Here is a 22,706-nt window from a genome sequence, read left to right as displayed (position 1 = left end):
GCGGCAATGCAAAGGCTCTAAGGCCCAGTAATATTTCTCCTTTAATGTGTTTCTTGTTAAATTGTTAACTCCAAGAAGATGGGGACCTAGTGTCTTATCTATTCTGCTCCCCATCCAACCTCAGCACTAAACATAGTACCTGGCTCCAAATTACCTGCTAAACGTGATAAGTGAATTAGTGTCTACAGGAAAAGCTAAAAAAGCACCCCAAAGTAACAAAAGTGTCCCCTCAACTTATCAAGGCGCCTGCAGAGGTCACACGGGTTCCACATTTACTTACACGGTTTATGATCGAAGTGAATTCAGTGCCACTTCGAGAGAAATCCTAGCAGTATGGTGATGCGTTTCCTCACCAAGGCATCATCCCGGAGAGAGGTAAGAGCAGAGTAGAGAACAAAGAGCCTCAAAGCCCATACAGTAATCAATACATCAATTTACATGGGAAACTAACCAAGTCCGAATACAGTCATTGTCCCCATGGCTGCCCCAGCCCACTGACAGCTACGCCAGCTCCCCGTGGACGGGCTGTTCCTCTCCAACGCCACCGTCACGGCCTGGGTTGTGCCCTTTCTTGATTCCAAAGCTTGGATCATGTGAGCGTTTCCTCACTGGTCTCTCCCAGGCCAAATCATCGTGTACCAAGGCTCTGTGTTAATTTTAAAAGTTTTTGTCACAACACTTCCACCGGAGTTTGCCTCCAACCTAGCTTTCCAACTACCCTTCAACAAGAGCTCCCGGCCCCAGCTAACCTGTGCCCCGAACATGCCTGGTGCACGCACGCCTCCACACCCCCACACAGGTGATCCCTCACCTGGAATGCCATTATAGTTCTTCTCCACCCTTCTGAACGTCACCAGCTCAAAATAATGCCTTCTCGGCCCAGCCCAGTGTGACAAACGCATCACCCCCAAGCAATGACCGCATTCATCTGGCCACACCTGTACTTCCTATACTCTTCTCTGTGTCACCAGAGCTGGAAATCTGCAAACCACATTTCCCAGCCTCCTTTGCCAGCTGGTTCTGCCAAAGGCTGGAGACTCTGGCAGGAAGAGCGATACGACACTTTTTTCTGCTATTGGTCTGTGCGCAGCAGCAGCAGCGAGCAACCGTGAAGGACTGCAGGCGCTGCGCGCGCACACTCTCGCAGCATCTGCGCTCCTGCTGAATCGCGGCAGTGCGGCTCCAACAGCAGCAGCCAGTCAGCAGCTCACGGCAGCCGACTCGCGGGCTCCAGCCCAAAGGTGGCTTCCTGATCTTGGGGTAACAACTCCCTTCTCCCTCTCACACCTCCACACACACCCTCCTCTCCTTCTTTTGCTCCTCCAGCCCTCCCAACATCTCCCTAACAAACCCCTTGCATTTAAATACTTCTCTGCCTGAAGTATCTAGAGTGGTGCCCACTTTCCTGATTGGACAATAACACACAAAAGTAGATGATGTGGAAATGAAAACAGCAATATCAACTGAGATGGAAAATGAGATATAAAATGGCAAAAGAATGAAGACTGCCAATTTCTTTTTAAAATACCATACGATGAAATCCTGGAAAACGTCTCCCTAGGTATATTACAATGTAAGTTTGCAGTTCTAAAGATTAAGATGCCAGTTTAGCTATATCCTTAGCTGCACACTTTTCTAAAAGGAAGGAAGAATCACACCTCTCCACGGCCGAGTTTCTATGGACTAGGGAGAATCGAAAGAGTCCTTCTTTTTTCCCCAGAACCTCAGACATGGGAGGTCCTTCTTAGGTTTCTGGTGTCTGACTGATAACTCATATAAAGCTTCAGAATTCACAGAAACTGGGGGTGGAGGCCAAGTAAACAGTCACTCTCGTTCTAAAAAGCAACTTGAAAACCAGTCTCAACCACAGCACTCGGCAAAGGGTTCCGGAGCTCCTGCAGCCCTGAAACGCAGCCCCTGAGGGCAGGCGGCGGAGTGCGACTGGCACACGGGGCAGGCGTTTCTGCCTCGTCCTCGCTGAAGCCACCACTGACCCTGGAAAGGCCACTGTCTACACTTCTGATGAGGGCCTCTATTTTCTGGTTAAGATCACACCTGAAAATCCCATTACAAAAAACTGCCCAGAACGTGGTTCAATCACCTTTCTTAGGATGAAGAACTGAGTTCATCTCGAGCAGAATCAAAGCTCTGGCTCCTGAAAGTCTGTGGCTTCCCACCTGCTCAGAGATCACTCAGATGTCGCCAAGTCTTATCTTAAATTCATCTTCAGCTATTATATTCAACCAAGATAAGGGAATGAAGTGTTGGACGGCATAATTTTTTTAAAAGGCTAAATAAAAGCGGCTAACTTCGGAGGTTAACAACGATTCAAACCACACCTATGGCCCGTCATCACATCATCTGCTGACCCAGTTTTCCATTAACAAAAAATCTTTCATGAAATGGAAACCTTGGGGAAGACGTAAACCCCAGCGAGAGCCCAAAGAAGCCGGACTCTCGCCGACTGCCAGGCTGACTGGGGAAACTGGGCCATCAGCTGTCGTCATTTTCATACTGCATTTGCCAACACGCCTAACAGATAAACACTTGAACATTTTTAGCTGGTCCATCATTTCTCTAACCTCCTTACCCCAGGAAACTATGTCCTGCAACCCCATATAAGCATTTTCCAAGTATTCGGCACAATAAACTCCTTTCAGAGACTGGTAAATGAAGAGTTCTGGTAAAATGGGATTCAGTGAATGCCTCATAGGTAATCAACTCTCAACAAGATGGAACACACAAAACCCATCCAGCAATTACACAACCCTATCTTTCTCTGATAACGGGGTCAGTGCTTCACGGGGAGGGCTCCAGGCTCGGCCCTCGTTTAACACCTACTGAGCCTTCCTGGGGCCTGGTGAGAACCGGGAGGACCATGAGAGCAGGAGTGCCACAGCCATGTGCCGTCTCCTCACTGCACAGTGAGTGGGGTAAGGGAAGGAACAGCCGCGGGCCTAGAGCCGGCTCTACAGACACACGCGCACACCACTTGTTTTCCCACTTAATTATCTCTCTCTCTCTTTTTTTCTCTTTCAAAGATTGGCACCTGAGCTAACGTCTGTTGCCAATCTTTTTTTTCCTCTTCTTCTCCGCAAAGCCCCCCAAGTGCATAGCAGTATATTCTAGTTGTAGGTCCTCTGGTTGTGGCATGTGGGACGCCGCCTCAGCGTGGCCTGATGAGCAGTGCGAGGTCCGCGCCCAGGATCCAAGCCGGTGAAACCCAGGGCCACCGAAGCAGAGCGCGTGAACTCAACCACTCGGCCACGGGGCCAGCCCCTAGTTACCTCTCATTTATGTAAGTAATAACAGCAAATATTCACAAGCCAGGCACAGTAGCAAGTGAACAATACGCATATGTGATTTCATTTCATTTTTCACAATAACTCAACAGGCAGGTACTACTATAATCCCCATTTTATAGATGAGAAAACAGGCTCAGAGAGGCCAGGCGACTCGTTCTAGATGATCCAGCCTCCTGTGGCCCTAGCTGCCTGCCTCTGAAGCCTATGCGCCTGGCTGAACCCCACACTGCACTGCTGCAAAGACAGAATGGGCAAAAACAGCTGTGCAGCCGGAGTTTTCCCGAGAAAACAGAAGTGGCTAGTGCTGTAATCCACTTTCTCTCTAGCAGCGCTCTCCACCGAGAGGGGACAGTCTCTCACCTACCCACAGGCAAACCTTAGTAACACACTGCCCCAACGACGTCTGTGTGCCTAGGGTCGTGCCTAGGCCGCTCACAGTACTATTCTGAACCTTGCCCTCCAGCTTCTTACCTCCACCCAGGAAGGGTAGGTGTTCTCTTCATTCCATAAATAAGAAAACTGAGACGTGGAAATTCACCGGCTCCCCCAGGTCAGAAGGATTCACTATGCTGTCTCCTCAATGGGAACACTGATGTCACCCAAGACTCACGGAAGAAACAGAAAGTCTACCATAGTTTTAATCACAAAGACCATTTCCAAAATGAGACTTGATGGAAAATAGTTGTCTGTAAACTTCAGTGATTTGCAATTAAGGATTAATATAACTTTAGTTGCCTGAGCATTTAATTGCGAGAAAACATTAACTTGCAACTTTCTTCATTTCTCAAACCATGGAAGGGAGAAAATGCTATAGGACTTAACCTCATTTTTTTTTCATCCCATTGAAAAATTTCATTTCTACTCACACAGAAAGTACACCTGAAAAATCACCAAAAAAAGTAATTATGTGACTTCACTGTTCTGGAAATACTCTTTCAAGGTTCCAGAAAAAGCATCTTTCTTATCAACTGGACAACAGTGTTCATATGAATCTTGAGGGGCTCGGCCCCCTCATAAGGACGATCATAAAATTAAATACCATGGGAAGAAAATCAGTCTCAAATTTAAAGGAATTAAAGTAGCGATGCTAAAACCCAGTGGGGAGGTGGAAATCCATCCCTCTGCTCTCAATCTCAAGAACTCACAAAACAGCAGACTAAGAGGACACAGGAGACAGCAGGGAAAGACCCACGTGGTTCCTCTCAGCAAAAGTGAAAAACACCAGGATACAGTGTAAACAGTGAATTCCACTTACAGTTTCAAAGAAAAAAACAAAACCAGTGCAAAGAATGAATCCGAAGCAACATTTTATTCAGAAGTCAAAACTACCTTAGAAATTTCACATCACTACCTCACACTCAAAAACTCTAACTTCAAAGGAAGAGTCTCGCCTTAGTAGGTCATTTTCGACAAATCCTCCAGATCCAAAAGGAAGCTTTGACTTTGCCCGTGAGTTTCCAAGTTGTGTGGAAAATAATCTTCCTTGAAGTCCACAGGCAATGGATTGCATCCTAATTGCATCATTTGCTCTTTGTTTTGAGGCTACTGGGGACAATTTGAAGGGCAAGGGAGTTGTGCTTGAAAATCCTCAGGCTAATCACAAAACGGAAGCAAGTGGAGAACAATGCATCCTGAATTTAAGGTCAAGAAAGCCCCAAATCGGGCCCAGCCCCATGGCTGAGTGGTTCAAGTTCTGCATGCTCTGCTTCGGCGGCCTGGGTTCACATACTCGGATCCCAGGCACAGACTACACCACTCACCAGCCATGCTGTGGAGGTGTCCCACAGACAAGAAAATAGAGGAGGACTGGCACAGATGTTAGCTCAGGACTAACCGTCCTCAAACAAAAAAAGAGGAGGACTGGCAGTGGATATTAGCTCAGGGCAAATCTTCCTCAGCAAAAAAGAAAAAAAAAAAAGCCCCAAATCAGTAGAGGAGTTTGGTTTTCCCCAACATGCAGCCTTCACCAATGTGAAACTGTATTTAAGAAGTTAAGAGCTGTCAGTCTGACATCTTTAAAAAAAAAAAAGATGGGGAGAATTCAAAAGAAAGGCAGAAACAAACCTAATGTAGACACACTTTAAAAATATTTGTAAGTCAATGTACTTTCTCCTCAAATACATTTTTAGTTGGTGAAGATGGTATTACAAATCTACATCCCAATCCTGTTAAGGGATCCCCTTATAATGGAAAGAATTAAGTCCCTGAATCTACCTAAACCCTGGGATCATGACTTCACACTCCTGCTGTGCAAAAAGCTTCTATCCAATCTTCCTGTGCTAATTTGCTTACAGCATGGTGCGAAACCTCACTGGGGACTGGCTAGTGTAAAAATGCTGGCAGTGACCTTGGCACACATTTCAAACATTTTTAATCTGTTTAAGTTCTAGGTCAAAGGTGGAGAGAGGGCAGTACTCACAATAAACAAGAGAAGCGCGCTTTATAATCTTCAAAATGCTTTCTCACTTAATTCTCACACCACCACCAAGCAGAGGCTGGTGTGCATTCTCCAGATCACAGAATTTGTGTGTGTGTGTGTGTGTGTGTGTGTGTGTGTGAGGAAGACTGGCCCTGAGCTAACATCTATGCTGATCTTCCTCTACTTTATGTGGGACGCTGCCACAGCATGGCTTGATGAGTAGTCCTAGGTCCCTGCCTGGGATCTGAACCTGCAACCCGAGGCCGCTGAAGCGGAGCACGCCAACTTAACCACTACGCCACCAGGCCGGCCCTGGATCACAGAATTTTAAGGCTGGTGAAGGGACTAACATCCACCCAATACATTCCACTGGAACAGAGGCAGAGGGTCTTGTCTGGTGGCTCCCTACTGTATTCTCAGCACCTAGAAGAGTACCTGGTACACAGTACTGCGCATCAACGTCAACTTTACCACACTTTCAACAAGTCCAGTCCACGTTCCGCAGAAGAGAACCCCAGTCCAGCAGTGCCACGACCTGCCCACGGCCATGGCGCTGGCTGCGTGTTCCCCACTCTCCCGCTTCCCAGTTCGCGGTGGGTTCCTCCCCCTACTCAGGCTGTCCCTGAGGCTAGAAAGGGTTCCCCAAACTCTCGCCCAGAACTCAAAACTCACACTGGCATCCGGTCATTTTTCACGTTTTCACTAATTGTAACCTACACCCTTTTCCTCCCTCACGCAGGTACCTGGTTTCTTCCTACGCATCACTCTTCCCTCTAGCTCCACGGTCCTTTATTTAGCGCCTAAGTCTATACAAAGGACCACGCCTATGGAGGATAAGAGACAAATGAGAGTCAGTGCTCTCAAGGGACTTCCAAGCCGACGACAAGAAAGGCAGCACCAGGAAGGAGCTCTGCAGCACAGAGAACTGGACCTGCAAATTATGGGGGACGGCAGAGGGACCAACGTGAGCAGATAAAACCTGAACACGTGTCCAGGGGACAGCAAGTGGTCCGGGAGGACTGGCAGACTGGCAGCTCCGGCGCACGGGGAGGCGCTGAGGGGCACCCCGGAGGCCACCCGCGGAAAGAACCGACTAGGAGGGCAAGCAGCCGGCACTGAACTCTTCAGGCAGTTTCTGACTCCCTCCTGATACCTCTCCTTCTTTCCTACTTGCCCCACTTCCTCTCTGCCAAAAAAAAGCACAGAAAAGCTTTTGAGTATTCACTCTGTAACTGCATTATCTTAAAAGTTCTCTTACTAACATCTTATTAAGATGGGCAACTTCAGGATCAAGGGTACCACGTGCGGCTCCACATCCCTCCAATCAGCCACCCATTCTTAATCTCTTGGCAGTGCAGGATCCCTCTGACAATCTGATGAAGATCTGGACCCTCTCTCTCGGCAAAACGAACTTACACAAAAATTCAGGAACCCCAAATTAAAACTTGCCCCAGCAGAAATTATGGAACAAACAGGCCAAAAGAAAAAAAAAAGACTTAGCCACTGTTTCTAATACTAATCAGGAGCACCCAATTCCCTCATTCACATAAGTAGAATATTCTTTCTTCTGAGTGACAGAGTAATTATCCTTAGTGAATAAATAAAATGAGGGAATGTCTCCAAGCTTTATAATCCTTCCCCACTAGGAACGATACAGCTTCCTTTATCGGGCCCCACGCTGTGACAGGCCCACTGAAAAGCAGCTGACAGGCAGCACATAACGCCGAAGTCCTATATGGCGGGTGACAGCTACAGCCCTGTTTACACACGAGGAAACCGAAGCTCAGAGGGGTCAACGGACCCGACTCAAGGCTGCCCAGCTGGAAAATGGCAGAGCTGCCTCTGGAACGCTGGCGTGTTGACTTCCAAAGCCCATCCAGACTGCCTCCCAGCAGAGGAGACCTTGTCACCATATTGATTACGGGGAGAGACCAAAAGCTACTGCCATCTCCTAGTAAGTAAACAGTCCAGTCCAAGGGTCCAGTCCAGAATCACACACCCTCTAGGTGTCCAATAAATACCTGCTGAGTGACTAAGGCAAAGAGAACCTCGTCCACAGGACGGGGAAAAGGTGTCAACAGTTTTTAAAAGAGTTCCGTGTGAACGCGTGTGTCACAGCCTGGGCCTCAGTCACTGTGATTCCGACTAGGCCTCTGCAGCTTGGCAGGGGCCCTGAGCACCTAACCTGTTAGGACGCTCGCCTGCAAGGTCTGCAACATCTCAATTAGGGAATGAGCAAAACCAACAGTGACATTTCAGTGAAACACACAGTCTAGGCCACCCTTCGCCCGCGTTCCTATCCTCCCTGTGCATCCTCCAAGACTGCAGCTATGACGCTACAAGACAGCGGCTCCCACGAGACGACGAGCTCCCATTTCTGAGCAGTCACGTCGTGCATCACTGGAAGCCTATGTAGGGCCAGGACCTAGTCATTATCCTCATTATACGACCACTGCTCAGCGAATATAAAGACATTTTTACCAAACAATGAGAGAACAGATGAAGGCTAAGAGCCATAATCCTAGGCTTCCCAAAAAGGGCAGTTTCTACAGTCCTCCCTTAGCCGTTCGACAGCAGAGCTCCTCGCACCTAGGACTCCTCACACAAGTATGGGGGCAAGACAGAAGGCAGCGCCCGACCTAGAGTGCAGAAAGAAAGGGAGACCGACGTCCGAGGCCACAGGTCCCAGAGGACTCTAACCCAGCAGGACTAACCTTTTTTGGGTCATGGATTCCTTTGAGAATTTAAGGGAAGCTACAGATCCTCTCTCCACAGAAAAGAGACCGACCCCAACTGCAGCATCGTGGACACTGCCCTGTCCCAACCACTTATGGGGCCACACACCCTCGGGTTCACAACCTTTGCTTAGAATCTGCATTTCTAACTAGAGGCAATCCAAAAGCAGCGACCACGGTGCCGTCAGAGGACGCGAAGGGAAACTGAAGACAGAGGCCTTAGCCCCGGCAGCGCCTCACTGCCCACCAGGGCCCCGACTCCTCCTGCTGCTCCAGGTCCTTAAGGCAGGGTAACAAACCGGGGGGAAGGATGCTCCAGCTCCCACGAGAACGGAAGAAGGCCAAAGGCAGGGGCCACATCTGACAGTAGCTTGCATTCCAACCAGGGCTGGACACAATCTACATATTCATAACTGTGGACTGCTTTACTAAATAACACATCTAAAATACTCTACACGTTATACCTTATCTCTTAGAGAGTGAAATGACATATAAATTCATGTAGTACAGGAAAAGACAACGATACATAACTAGCAGATTCTGAAATAAAATATTTTCCTAAATTGGACCCCTGGGAGCTTCAAATATAAGAAAAAGCCTATAAATGATGTGCTTTCTGGAGCTGGCCCCGTGGCCGAGTGGTTAAGTTCACACGCTCCGCTGCAGGCAGCCCAGTGTTTCATTGGTTCGAATCCTGTGCGTGGACATGGCACTGCTCATCAAACCACAGTGAGGTGGCATCGCACATGCCACAACTAGAAGGACCCACAACGAAGAATATACAACTATGTTCTGGGGGGCCTTGGGGAGGAAAAGGAAAAATAAAAAAATCTAAATTAAGGGAAAAAAAAAGACGTGCTTTCTCATCTCTCTAGTCCTGATTTCTCTCTCTCTGGCGGGGACTTGCAACATCGATGACACCTACATTGGTATCCAGTGAACTGCGGCCACCATTCCCTAAGGGCCTGCGGGAAACGGCCGGGGGCCCGAGAGGTGTGACCAGGAATCCTGCTTCTTCCCGTGGAGGTATTTATCCAAGAAACATTTCCTGAACATGAGCGTCCCAGATTCCTGGGTTATGTGCTTAGAGAGAAAAAGATGAAAAGCACAGCCTTTGCCTTCAAGGAGCTTAAGGTACAGCTGGAGAAAGAGAAAAGAAAAGAGGCAATGGGAACAGAGCAGGAAGCGCCAGTCGGGGGTAAACCCAAGAGGCAAACGTCCACGGGGGGCTGACCAGTGAGGTCAGGGGAGGCCTTCTGAGAGCTAAATCGAAGCCTGCCCTGGAGAATTAACAGGAATTAGGTAAGCTTGTCTTTGGTTTTCAGAGGTTCTTTGTTTCTTGCGGTTTTTGCTTTGGTCCAGCTGTGGGCAGGGAATGGCAGGAGAACAGACAATAAACACGGAACAGCATGTGAAAAGGCCCAGAAGCAAGGGTCTCTGGGAGAGCACAGTCATCCAACTCGGCAGGGACACCCGTGCAGGGAGGGAGGGCACAGAGACAGGCGGCGCTCCTGGAGGGCCCTCAAATCCCATTTTATGCACACCCCCCCTGGTGGAGTCACAGCCTTGAATGCTCTCGCTTTTCCCGGCTTTTTCTTCTTTTTTAACTTATTTTGGAGTAATTTTAGATTTACAGAAGAGCTGCAGAGATTAGAGGGTTCCCGTGTGCCCTTCACACACTTCCACAATGTTAAGAGAACCAGTGTACACGTGTTCAAAGCAAAGAAATTATCTTTGGTACAAAAACGAAACTACAGGCTTTATTTGGATTTCACCAGTTTTTCCATTAATTCTATTTTCTGTTCCAGGATCCAATCCAAGACCCCACATTCCACTTAATTCAGAGACTTTTTAAAATTCCTTCCTTCACTTCTAAGCACCGGAGTCTCACTGTTTACCACTGCTCCCTCCACCTACGCCTGCCCACCCCAAGGTCACCAGCCCGCTCAGAAGGAAACGCATCATCTCAGAGCAGAATGGAAGTTACCAAAACAGATGACGCAGAGGAGGCAGAACTACTGAGGATTCAAGGAAATTTAACAAAAAGTGAAACCAGTGACATCTTTACACAGGAAAGATGTGCGTGTGCACACACACCCCCCACATCATTTACAAAAAGAACTTGGCCTAAGGTGCTGCTTCCACTATGGAAGAGCAAAGAAATTTAAGCAGACGCGTTTCTGTTTCTTGAGTCTCACCAGCAAGTAAGAAATCCCCTTCAATTTCTCTCTCTTCGAATACCCCAACCACCCCAAGAAGGAGTCAAGCCAAAGTTACTTGAACATTCAACTCATCCTCAAAAGAAATGTGGTAAAATCACCTGGGCTACAGAAGAGGAGCGCAGGCTGACTCACCCTCCTTTCCCAAACTCGCACTAAGGGAAGGGCTCCAACCGCTAGGGCAGACCATCGCCACAACAATCTTCACGAAAGCGCTTGACCAATACTAGCCACGCTTGTTTCTGCTATGCTTACGAGCTGCATTCTAAGCCGCCATCTCCTAAACTCCTAAACCTACAACAGTCTTGATCAACGTCGATTTCTAGAATCAAGGATAAATCCTTACAGGAAGCACTGCAACGTCAATAAAAACTGTCAATTTTTTCTACAAATTAAAACACAATTGTTGGGTGGTGAACATGATGTAACCTACACAGAAACTGAAATATAATGATGTACACTTGAAATTTATATAATGTTATAAACCAACGTTACTGCAATAAAAAAATAAATAAATAAGAAATTTTTAAAAACACAGTTGTTAACAATGGTTATTCTTGGGAGGTAGAATTTCAGGAATATTTTAACTTTCCTTACAGATTTCAGCCACTGAAGGCTATTTAGCAAACGTCCATCACACACATAAGGAGCACGGTCCTAAGCCAGAGTCAGGGGAAAGAGGAGAAAGAAAACCCGTCTCTCGTGAAGCATTCAGTCTACATCTGCGCTCTCTAATACTCTGGCTCTTTAAATTTCAATTGAAATTAAATAAAATTGAAAATTCAGTTTCTCAGTCCCACTAGCTACATTTCAAGGAGAAATGTGGCTGGTGGCTACTGTAAAGGATGGTGCAGAAAGTTCCACCCACTGGGGCAGATCTCAAAAGCTCTGATGCTCACTCAGACGCTGGAAACAGAGAAGGTGATGTGGGGAGGGCTTCTGGGAAGATGTGCGTTTGGAATGGGTATTAAAGCCAGCATTACAGGCTGGGTGACGACAGACAATGCAGGTCATTGGCCCTTCCCTTCAGCCTCACGCAATACCAGAATTTCCAGGGCTATTCCCCAAAACCAAAAGCAAAATACTTCAAGGGAGCATCATAGAAATGAACTGGCTTTGACTGTATTTTGCTAAGATAAGCTGAGATGCAAATACCCTAAAATGAAAAAACTAAATTCTAAAGTCCAATTAGGATCTCAGTAAAAAGGAGGAAGGGAAAACGGAACTGGAATTAACTGCGAGATCATTCTGGAAATCTTTAACGAGTAAGCTAAACTAGGGATCAAGGGGACAAACCAAAGAATGCACTATGCTCATGCAAATACCTTTCAGTCAGTAGGAGAAACATTTCCCAGTAATCAAGGTCACTACGTGAAATCACAGGCGATTAACCCCAGAGAGAGAGAGAGAGAGGAGACAGCACATGCACAAAGCCAGCCCGGCAGAGTTCTGTAACAACTTCGTACTTTCCAAGGGGCGGGGTCAAATTTCCCTTCTCTGAACCCACCCACATTACCTAACCTGTGCCTCAGTTTCCTCGTCTGTAAAATGAATACAAAGATAATACCTATTTCTGAGGGCTGTTGGTCGAAAGTAAAAGGGCCTCCCTAGGGGTGAGCCCACAGAGGAGAGGGATGTTGCAATGACTGTCATATTAGGAGGGGGGTCTTGAAAAGTGCCCTCTGTCCTAAGCTATATAGACTCCTTCCACCAATGGCCCCTGGGCTAATATAATGCCCAAAGCCACAGGCGCACAGCTGCCAGCACCTGGGCAGGCCTTAGGGTTTAGCTGTGATCCAGGATATCAGTGTTCAATTTTTTTCAAACATCTGTCTTGTCTGCCCAGCTCTTCTACTCTATTCTTCATTCAGGCGTTCAATAGGAACCCATGACAAGTTAGCACTTTACTAGGCAAAGTGGAAAACAAAAAACCAAAACTCTAGCTTCAAGAAGTACAAGACTACTCCACTTCTAGGAATTTCTCCTACAGGTATAATCTCACACGTGCAAAATGATATATATTCAAGTTTTCCCTGCAGCACTGAACACGAGAGCAAAGAACTGGAAACAAATTAAATGCCCATCAACAGGAGATCGGCTAATTACAGTCAATTTGTATAACGGAATCCCACGAGGCTGTAAAAAAGAAGGAAGAAGGTTTCTTTATGCTAACACAGAACAATCTCCCAAAATCCTAAGTGAAGAAAAGGCAGGCGCAGAACAGTAATTACAGCACGCTCCTGTTTATGCAGAGGGGTGGGGAGGTCATCCATATTTATATTTACTTGTTGTATGCGCGTAAAGTATCCCCGGAAGAAAAAACCTCCCTAGTAAAAGACGATGTCTCTGAAGGGGACAGGGGTGGCTGGGGGACAGGGATAAGGAAACAGGAGGGGCGTAGCGCGATCACTGACGCTGAACCACACAAACATATCACTACACAAAACTGAGTGATACGCGGAACACCACCAGCAAGGTGCAAATGGAACACCGCTGAGGACAACCCCAGGCAGAAAGGGCTGGGAACAGCACCACTGAGGGGACGCGGATGATGCAGGGAAGTCACCTACCAGGGAAGGCTGGTGAGGGCGCTCTCCAGAGGAACCGGCCTCCTCAAGGACAGAGACCGGGGAGAACACAGCACGTCCTGGAGAAGCAGGGGGCGGGACGGCGGGCCGCACGACCCTCTAGACTTTGCCTTGTAGCAAGCAAAAAGCACTGGAGGTTTCTAGGTAGGGGTGCAACAGCCAGCCTCTTGTATAATGACTCCAGTGACTTGGAGAGAGAGTAGATGACGGAGGAAAGGATGGAGAGAAGGACACCTCCAAGGAGACTTCCGCAGCCAAGGGCGGCCCCCGCCTTCCTGGAATTCCCAGCGGTACACAGCACAGCGGATTCCACTTACCTGGCACCCAGTGAACCCTTACCTTCCCACTGGAAAATAACGATCCCCATCCACCGAGCACTTGATAGGCCGACACTTCCCATACATCCCCTCCGTTTCTCACAACAGCCCTGTAAGGTAGTGTCTTTGTTTTACACCAAAGAAAACCAAGCCCAGAGAAGTCAAATAGCTTGTTTAAGGTGACAGAAAAAACAGAGGAACTGGGACATTAGTCTGTCTATCTAAACACCTGTCCACAATTATCAGTGTTGGCCTGTGGCAAAGTTTCCCCCAGTCTATGTAAAAATGAGAATTAGACCCACAAACATACACGTCGTCATAAGGTTGCCAACTTCCTTGAGAAGGGCTAGCTTTTACTCTAATATTGGATCCAATTTTTTAAATAAAACAATGATTTTTCTTTTTTTTAATGCCGTCCTTGTCAAAACTAGAAACTAGTGAGTCTGTATTTGCTCTCCCACCCCATATTCTTCAACTGGTCTGTAAGAGCCCAGGCCAGGCACTGTCACACTGGCAATGACCCCGATGGAGCACTCACCATGACCCAGGCATTACTTTGAGCTTCTTAAACACACTCTCCGTTTTAATTCGCACAGAGACCCTGTGGGTAGACATTACCCTATCCCCCTTTTATAGATGAGCTGCCTACAGCACCAAAAGTCTAAATGTCCTGTGAGGGTGCAGAGGCGGCAAGGGGCGGGACGGGGACCCAAACCGAGGTCGCGTATCGTGATGAGAGAGAGTAACGGTATTCGGCAATACCAAACAGACCCCAATTGCTATGCGGCCCGTGACGCAGGTTCCCATGTGTGAGACACGTCCCGAAAGACCCTAAAGCTGACTGCTACCTGGGCCAAGTGCAGAGCTGACAGACGGCCAGGCCACGCTGCTCTGAGGACCCAAACCCGCGGCCACCCGCGCCTGGCAGCGCTCTAACAGGCAGGCCACCTCGAGGGCTGAGGCCCCGCGCCGCTCCTCCATTCTCCGGAGACCCAAAGGCGGGCCACCTTCCCGGACGCGCCACGGTCGCTCGTCACATTCAGCTCTCAAAAAATCTGCAGTTACAACGCAGAAAGCCGGCCCATGGCCGAGTGGTTAAGTTCGTGCGCTCCGCTTCGGCGGCCCAGGGTTTCGCCGGATCAAATCCTGGGCGCGGACACGGCACCGCTCATCAGGCCACGCTGAGGCGGCGTCCCACATGCCACAACCAGAAGGACCCACAACTAGAATATACAACTACGTACCAGGGGGTTTTGGGGAGAAAAAGGAAAAAAATAATAACAAAAAAATATTTTTTAAAAAAAGAGGAATTTAATAAAAATAAAATTTAAAAAAAAGAAAGAAAGAAAGCCTTTGGGGCAGGCAGAGTAGGTATTTAGGGCCATTTTACAGATGAGAACTCAAATTAAAATGACTTGTCCAAGGTGACAAAGTTGGTAAGAAACGGCAGAAAGGTTTCTTTGCATCACTTGAGGAATCTAAGAATCTAAGGACTGAAAAGCCCCAGAGACCTTACTTTTTCCTGGTTCTCTCAAAAATTCATAACTTTAACTGAAGAAGTATTGTACTCCTATTGATGTGTTCTGGGATAAAGGTGATGGGTTCAAGAGTAAATGGCAGAACCAGAACAAAACAGAAAAGAATCCGGCGGCAGTTCCTTTCCCCCTGACGTCTGCCTTGAAGCCCCTCGCGCTGCAAGCGGGCAGTGGGTCTTCCTGACTCCTCCCTGGAAAAGCAAACACGACCGTGTGTGTGCAAAGGTACTGCTAAACGACAACAATAAAAACACACGAACTTTCTAGAGCTCCAAATTATTCCTCAATCAAGATAAAAAACGAACTTGGACCACTTTCTTCACCAGTTCTTTCTCAGCGTAAGACGAAGTTTATCTTCCTAGCTGCATCCTTGTGTTGAAATGTTTAGTCACACTTAATTCTTTAAGATAAGATCAGGGAAGAAATCAGGCCACTGTCTTTCTAAATTTTTCACTTTCTGGTACAGAAACAGGGTGCTCCTTCTGTTACCTGTAAGGGAACAAACTGCTTTTGTTTTCTAAACAGAGTATCAGCTCTCTGCGAGAGGTGGCACAGTTTGTATAACTGGTGCTCGAAACAGTGTGGACACCCAAACGCTGGCGGAATGGGGAGGAAAAGGGAAGAACAGAACTTCTCTCCCTATGTCTCTACCCTCTGGACCTACAAAGAATTAGTTTCTCTTTTCTGTTTAATAGCTCTTCGTTATTTAAGTTATTTAAATAAAAAGTAATTAAATATATTAAATAAATAAAATTACTTAAATCTTGCTTAAAGATTTCTGGCCTGTAAAAGGGAAGATATAACTAATTTCATGGCCATTCCTGATTTTCTTTTTTTTTTTAAAGATTAGCACCTGAGCTAACAACTGTTGCCAATCTTTTTTTTTTCCTGCTTTTTTCTCCCCAGATCCCCCCAGTATATAGTTGTATATTTTAGTTGTGGGTCCTTCTAGTTGTGGCATGTGGGACGCCGCCTCAGCGTGGCCTGATGAGCGGCGCCATGTCCGCGCCCAGGATCCCAACTGGTGAAACCCTGGGCCGCTGAAGCGGAGCGCACGAACTTAACCACTCGGTCGTGGGGCCGGCCCCCCCATTCCTGATTTTGACCAAGAAAAGGAAAAGACAATATACTAACTGCTCCTTTCTCTTAAAACACGCACAGCTGGGGCCTGGCTGAAGCGAACTGAGGGCCGAGCCGCAGCTACCCCTGTGAAGGAGAGCTGAGTGCGCCCCCTCTGGGGTACGATCAGCTCTGTAAAGCATAAAGCACACCAGAGAGGGTGGCAGAGAGCGGGGCTCACAGTAAAGGCTCTGGACCAGACCGCCTCGGGGCCCTAGGGCCCTGTGACCCTGGGAGAGCCCCTCTGGAAGCCTCAGTTCCCCAGCTGGGAAATGAAAAGCCCCCACCTCAGAGGGTTATTGTGAGAAGGGCATGAGGGACCCCTGAGCAGGCTCCTGGGACTCAGTAAGCATTGCTGTTATTAACCGGTAATGCTGCTAATATTAATTCAGTTATCGTCCTAAGGAAGGTGCCAGCCTCGCCTCCAAAGGTAGACTGGAGTCCAAAGGATCCCACTACGACGGATGTCTCGCTTTCCAGCTGCATTTTCCTTTCATATTTTCCTTCCTTTTTTATATACATCACTATAGTTAACATCTTTGCACTACAGTCGTGGTGCTCATCTCTATTTCTTGGTCCCTATAGAGTCTTATAAGTACACCAAGGATTGTATGTCTCTTAAAACATTGCCAAACTGCTTTCCGGAAAGTTCACACCAGTTTGCATGCCCGACAGTCCCATTATGATATCAACAGCAGTGACCACCACCTATTTCCTTTTAATTCCCAGCACAGAGAGACCAAAAAATCTGGAATTACAACATCAGCAGGGAAGATCTGTTATTAAAAGAATGCTTTCAACACTTGTGGTAATCTGTAAGAGATCACTATTCTTATCATTCTTGTATCTTTATTCTGATCATTCTTTATCATCTATGTGACCTTGAACAAACTTGGTAAAGTTATAAATATCCTCCTACTCATTCACATTCGTATATTAAAGTCATGACTTAAGTGCCCTACATATACTCTCAAATAATTTCCAACTTATTAAAAAGAACCGAGTAGGGGCCAGCCCTGTGGCATAGTGGTTAAGTTTGGAGTGCTCCACTTCAGGGCCCAGGTTCATGGGTTGGGATCCCAGGTGTGGACCTACACCACTCAACAGCCATGCTGTGGAGGTGACCCACACAGAAAGTGGAGGAAGACTGGCACAGATGTTAGCTCAGGGCTAATCTTCCTCAAGCAAAAAGAGGAGGATTGGCAACAGATGTTAGCTCAGGGCTAATCTTCCTCAGTAAGGAAAAAAAAAAAAAGGAACTGAGTGGAAAAGAAATTATGCCCCATCATATTAAAAAGGCATCTGTACAACATGTAGAAGATTCAGAAATGTACACTTAAGATTTATACACTTTTCTAAATGCAATTTGTACCTTAACTTTCTTAAGGAAAATATAAAATTTACAAAGGGGATCTCTCCACAAGAAAATACATGTATTCCTTGTGTCCACACACATTAAATCACGCCTACTTCAGCTAACGCTGCCATTTTTCAGCGTGTGTGGCTGCTGACTAATACTGGGCATATGCCAACAGCTGAGACCCACGCCCACCGCAGTCAGGGGCCTTTTCCCCTTTTTCCTCATTCATCAAAGGTTTTATCTGCATTCCTCAACTGAGTGACCAATCAGAGGAGAGATTTCCTACAGGTCGGCAGCATTAAAAAAAGTATTCAATGACTTCAGGCCGCTGAAGATATCACAGACGCAGCATCCACCAGCTCTCCACCTGCGACCTCACCAAGCATATTGAGAAGTAAAGACCCGGTGACCCTTTCGTCCCCAAGCACGCAGGTACACTATTCTCAGTGAACGCATTCCCCTGAAGTGAAAGCCACTCGAGCTGAAGACACAGCCGGCAAGAATCTAATCATCTCGTATTAGTGCACGGCTGACTTTCATTGGTACACAATCAATTTGTTACTGAACAAAGAATCCTTTTTAATTGCCCGTGGCAATTAACAGTAATCATTTTCCTTTGTCTTAGCCTAAGTGGCGCAGGCTGCAACAGATGACGCCGTGGGTCTGACCTTTCTTTTAAACGGAGATGGGAGAAATATAATGCAACAATATATTCTTTAATTTTTCTACACTTCAGGAGGCTACTAGCTGTAGCTGGCCAACACACTTTCACCCCAACGTTATTTAATAACTTTCTGAATTGCAGTTTTTAAAGAAAGTATTATAGTGAGCTCCACACAAATAAGTCAAGGGGCAAAGTGTATTTTTATTTATACATTTCCAGTTGCCTAGAGAGTTTTCTTAGGAAAAAAATCTCTCAATTAGGAGCTATTCAGATACTTTTGTATTTGTCAAAGAAAATATAAATTTAAGGAGTCATTACGTGACCAAACATTTCTATCTTCTTTCTGTCAGACAAATTTATCTGCACATAGTTCTGTTATACTTGCATTTGAAGCCAGGTCAGAAATAAATGCCCAACTTTTTCAATATGCTGACTAGAAAAACAAGCTGGTACTTGTGGCTGTAGATTCTTTCCAAAATACTGTGATACAGAACCTACTGTGTGCTCAGCCTCTGAATATGAAAATCTTTAATATGGGACTGCTGGGGCTGGCCTGGTGGCTTAGTGGTTAAGTTCGCACGCTCCACTTTGACGGCCTGGGATTTGTGGGTTCGGACCCTGGGCACAGACCTACACATGGCTCATCATGCCATGCTGTGGAGGCATTCATGCCATGCTGTGGAGGCATCCTATATACAACAAAGAAGAAGACTGGCATGGATGTTAGCTCAGGGACAACCTTCCTCAAGCAAAAAGAAGACTGGCAACAGATGATAGCTTAAGGCCAATCTTCTTCACCAAAAAACAAAACAAAACAAAAACAAAAACAAAATACACACACACACACACACACACATATATATATAGGGGACTGTCTCCCAAGGACCCAGAAATTAACCAGAATAGTCTATCCAACATTTACTTCCTTCACCCCACCCTGTATGATACAGTTAATTGTTTATAACTGGCTATAAATTCCTCAAGGGGATGAACAGTAGCTTAATCTTATATCCCAGAGAGGCAAGGCAGCCTAATAAAACAAACACAGATTTTGAAACCAGACAGACATGGATGGACTCATCCTACCACATATCAGCTGTGTAGCCCTGGTCAAGCCCCTTAAGATGTATGTATATATACACGTACGAGGAGTAAATGCCAACCAGAGGACATGCCCTCTAAGAGTTTAAAACCTAAAAATGGCCATTATGGTTGGTACAAGGAAGATGAAGGACTTAGGCAAGTCTGGCTACTTTCAACCAAAAGAAATTCCCTGTGACGCTGCCTCAGGGCTGGAATACCTGGGTCCCTGCTAATCTAGCAACTTACCGGAGCTCCTTAATGTCACAGAAGCAAATAAATGAAAATCAGACCGACAGATGCCAAAAGTTATTTTCAAGAATTCTTCACAGATGAAGCCTGATAAAGCATTGCATCAAAAATTAAACAGAAATAAACTTTCGGGAAGATGAACATGAGTGATTTGTTTGCACTTCTTAATACAAGCAATTCGAGTGCTATTCAGACCCATCGCCATTTGAGAGCTGGGTCAACAATGACTCAGCTTGAAAAACTCCATATTGTTTTTAAAAGCAATGTATGGTTTTAGTTATGCAGTTAATACAATCTGGATGCCCCTTTCCCCCCAAATTATAAACTAATTTTCATGCAAGTGGCTGAAAAAGCAGCGTTTATCTTATATTTGAAAAAGTATACATCGAAGGTAATCCAATTCATCTGACCACATCCCCAGGGAAGGGCCCCCGCCCAGCACTCTGGGTTACAGGACTTGAGGCGGGCGCGCTAGCTAAGCCAGTCCCAGTCCCCTGGTATGTGGTCCGCGACAAGAATCTGCAGTCCGAGCTGGATGGCATCCTGGACTTCAGACTAGGAATGTGAAGTCCAGAGAGGTGAAGAGGTTTCTCCAAGGCTCCAACTAGTTAGGTCAAGGCCTAGCCAAGGTCTCCAGTACTCTTTCAGCTAGGACAGGAAGCCTGTCACCATGCCCCTTGCAAGCCTTCCACTTCCCCATCTGTAGATGAGGAGCCTAGACTAGGCATGATCTTCAAACTGGGTTGTTGCAAACCCAAGGGATTTCTGCTGGTCACCTTCCCTCCTCAAGCAGAGAACCTCTGAGTTTATCTATCTCACAAGGTGTGAAAGAAAAATTTTAAACAACTAGACCAGATGATCAATAAACTGTCACACTGACCAGGTAAATGAACACAGCGTTTAGGCTGCCAGGTGGTGAATGACAACAGTCACAGGAGATCACAGGAAGGCCCCACAAGAGGGCTAACACCTCTCAGAACACCACAGCACACCCAAGATGGGGAGGCCGACCAGACCACAGAGACAGACAACCACTCTCCCTTTTCAGTCTCCAACTGTGGCGCTCTGACGTGTCTCCCCACCACATACGGACGGATGAAACGCCTATGAGGCGGCAGTCTACAGCAGCCTCTGTGCAACCCTCACTCCTCCCAGACTGTCCTCTGCCAGAAGCCACCACCAGGCCCACGGGTCTGCACAGGGGACAACTTCTTCCATGTGTCCTCTATCAAAAGGAATGACTATTTTCTGATTCTGTATTGTCCTACACACATGCTCTGGCCTCCAACAAAAAAGGGGAGATGGGTAAGGGAGGAAGGGCAGAGCCAAAACGAAAGGTTAAAAAAAAAAAGGGAGAGGAGCTTTGAGCAGGCCAGTATTACAAAGATTCCACAGGCAGGGAGAGCCCTTCAAGACGTGTTACTAGGGGCAAACACTCGTCCACCGCCATCTCCCGCTCCACACCCCACCCCCAACTGGCACACCAACTGTTCCAGAAGGCCAAGGCTACCACCTCAGATCTCTGTAGCACCCAATGCCGCGATGGAAGCAAACGCGACAGTGGGGAGGCAGCCTCTGCGACCAGCGGAGAAATCTGACAGTCTCTGGAACATCAGTTACCAGTTTAGGAAGAAAAATCAGCTCTTTGTTCTTCGTCTCCTCTCTTCCTATTATGTAAACTCGGGCTGTGGGCATGCAGAAACTTTCTGGGCTGCCAGCGACGTTACAGCTCTGGAACACAAACTGAAGCTGTCCTGCACACACAGTTGTTTTTATTCTTAATTAGCTGTCACTTCCACATTAAGAATAAAAAACAAAACGCTATTTATACCGACATGGGGAGCATAAACTCTAAAATAAATTCAGAGAATTAATCATGATTCACAAGGCCAAAATTCAGAAATGAAGAGACACCAACAGAAATGAACTAAAATTCTTTAAGTCAATAATGGCAAAGACACATGCCACAGATAATTAGAATGACCAGACTCTGCCTGTCGGAAAACTGAGAAGTTAGAAGATAAAGGCACCATATAGACCCACTACCGAACCCCGCCTCCCGCCCCGGTCTCCTATACCAAACGCCCTAATATTGGATGAGTCAACGGGCCAACTCTGTAGATGACAAGGAATGTTTTTTCTCAAATACGTTCACAGAGAAGTATTTCTAAATAAGTGCTGAAGTAAACAAAGTCTGATCAGAGCTCAGTTAGGAAATAAAGTCCTTCCAGTAAACGCTCCTTCACAGCTGGACGGCCGTTTTAATACGCAAGTGCCGCAGGGGAAAAGAAATCAGGCTTTTGATTTACTTAAGAAATAAAATAAATAAACCGAGAACATGCAAAAGGTTCTCTCCCAAGTTAAGGAAGGAAGACGGATGGCCGGCGTTTCTGTAAAAAGCACCTCTTTCCCCGGCATAAATCTCCAAACCTGGAGCCCGACCTAAGGGCGTGGAAGAAAACAGCCCAAGGAAAGGGGCTGAGGCACACGTCCCAGCAATAAGCCCCAAGCCCCAATCCTGTCCGCCAGTTCCTGGCGCCCTTTCTCACTCTGCCAAATCAGGTGGCTCGGAAGACTTGGGGCGCGGCAGGGCTCCCTCGGAGACTTCCTGAACACCAGTGAGTCCCCCCATCCAGCACGGATCTGCCGGCTGGGAGCGCCTGCAACACCAGAGGGCAGAAACCCGAGTGACACTTGGCACTCTCTCTTTCAACAAACAACTGCAGAGCTTTGCAAACCCAGGCCCTCACTGTGCTGAAGACCAGGAACGCGGAGCCTCCCCGGGGCAGAGGTGAACGAGAAAGAAGCCCACCCGCCCCACCCTCCCCAGAGGTCACCCTGCACACCAGAGGCCCTTAGGGAGGGCAAGACGGCAGCTCCTGCGGCCCCAGAGCAGTAAATACCAAGCGTGGCCACAAGCTCCCGATGGGACTGAGGGGAACTTGAGAGCTGGCATTTCCTCAGCCAGGGGTAAAACAAAAATACGACTTGTCAGCTCGAAAAATCCAGAAAAGCACACTCCTAAGTGCTCCCAAGGGGTGCTGGCCTGGAGGTGGAGGGGGGAGAGGGTACAACTGCCTCTTGACAATGGCTCAGAGGCGGGAGGGAAAGTG

At 47.1% G+C, this 22,706-nt stretch overlaps 1 protein-coding gene across 3 annotated transcripts in view; it reads right to left on the bottom strand.

Annotated features, from left to right (window-relative positions):
• ARHGAP35 (Rho GTPase activating protein 35) overlaps positions 1-22,706 on the bottom strand; it is a 114,286-nt gene that overhangs the window by 85,995 nt on the left and 5,585 nt on the right. The window contains exon 1 of one of the 3 annotated variants that reach the window (XM_070223077.1): positions 22,143-22,233. The exons of the other annotated variants lie outside the window; for them this stretch is intronic. The gene's annotated coding sequence lies outside the window, so the exon portion shown is untranslated. Of the gene's footprint in view, positions 1-22,142; positions 22,234-22,706 lie in introns of those variants that run through there. 3 annotated transcript variants of the gene reach the window in all.

The sequence above is a fragment of the Equus caballus genome, chromosome 10, assembly GCF_041296265.1.
Source record: "Equus caballus isolate H_3958 breed thoroughbred chromosome 10, TB-T2T, whole genome shotgun sequence".
NCBI classification, from domain to species: domain Eukaryota; kingdom Metazoa; phylum Chordata; class Mammalia; order Perissodactyla; family Equidae; genus Equus; species Equus caballus.
This window is presented reverse-complemented; position numbering and strand designations above follow the sequence as displayed.